This window comes from Cupressus sempervirens, chromosome 2 (genome assembly GCF_028749045.1).
Source record: "Cupressus sempervirens isolate cs-2001-9-10 chromosome 2, ASM2874904v1, whole genome shotgun sequence".
NCBI classification, from domain to species: Eukaryota; Viridiplantae; Streptophyta; class Pinopsida; order Cupressales; family Cupressaceae; genus Cupressus; species Cupressus sempervirens.
Window position 1 is genome coordinate 186369658 of NC_143119.1, and position 1289 is coordinate 186370946.

General features: G+C 26.1%; 1 long non-coding RNA gene across 1 annotated transcript; it reads right to left on the bottom strand.

Annotated features, from left to right (window-relative positions):
• Positions 1–331: 331 nt before the first annotated feature.
• LOC149571700 (uncharacterized) lies at positions 332–866 on the bottom strand. Its single transcript, XR_016358665.1, has 2 exons — positions 702–866; positions 332–607 (listed from the first exon to the last, which is right to left on the bottom strand). It is a non-coding gene; the product is annotated as an uncharacterized LOC149571700 (long non-coding RNA).
• Positions 867–1289: the final 423 nt, after the last annotated feature.

The window sequence follows — 1289 nt, forward strand, 5'->3', positions numbered from 1 at the left end:
TCATCAATAATAAAATAACCTTGCATGAGATGTTTCTTACCATCTTGTATGGTTATAGGCCGCTGTCTTAGTTTGGTTCAATTTTTTTTTAACATTTATTTATTTTACTATTTAAAAACATTAGTTATCAGCATAGTAGTAATAAAATGGAAAGGTATGTAAGTAAATGATATAAAAGAATATTGAAAATTCAAGTTATTCTTAAAATATTTCAACACATGTAATAAAATTATTAGTGTATTAGTATACTTTGATTGTAAATATCATTGGTAGTGTTATTTTTAAAAAAAAGGAAACAAAGATTGATTCTTCATATAATCATATGTCTAAATTAGAGAAAATAGAGAATGATTAATATGAATAAAGTTGAGTAACAAACGTCTTTAGTAGAGGGCATACAAAAAAATTTTGCAAACTTGCAAAATGAAAATATGGGTATTATAATGCCACAAAATGGATAAGCATGGCTCTTTGCTCAAAGTTGCAACCCTAATGGATGTATATGCTTTATGCATATAAACACAACCGACATGAGTAAATATGCATCAAGCATATACACACACCATGAATCCTTCATCAAAGCTTCATTTCCAACCTGCAACAAAATCTAGAATAACAAGCATGAATTGGAGAAACAAACAAAAAAAATATGTAAGTCCTAAACTTAATTTTGAATTAGGTTTAGGAATGAGGGTTCTTACAAAATTTTGAGAAATAGAGATGAGAAGAATGCTAAATCTCTTTCATTGAGCTCTTGAATCCAAACCTGCAACACAAACAAACAAGAGCAAGAAACAACAATGAATAAGAACAACATGCATTAGGGTTAGAATATGAAAGGAAAATATGAGAAAAAACCAAAACAAAAGAAACAAGATTGAAATGAAAATAATGAAAGAGAAGATTTAGTTTTCTTTTTATAAACTTTTTTTGGAGAACCCTAATTAGGGTTGTGATTATTTTATTTATTTCCTTGTTGACTTTTAGTTTTCTTTTGGAAAGTGAATTTAAATTTCAGATTTAAAATAAAAAGAAAGTGTTTTCATTTTAAATGTTGAAGTGGGCTTTTAATAAATCAATAAAAGATTTCTTTCTAATTTCAATATTAGCAAGTTAGTAAAGTAGTGAGCTTTTAATCTAAATAGATTTCTTTCTAAGTTCAATATTTAAATGATGTAAAGTGAATTTATTGACTTACTATGAGGGAAACATGATTTCTTTTTTTTAGTAAATAGTAGAATTTATAACGTGCTTTAAATTTAATAAATGCAAGTTTTGTTTCTAAACAA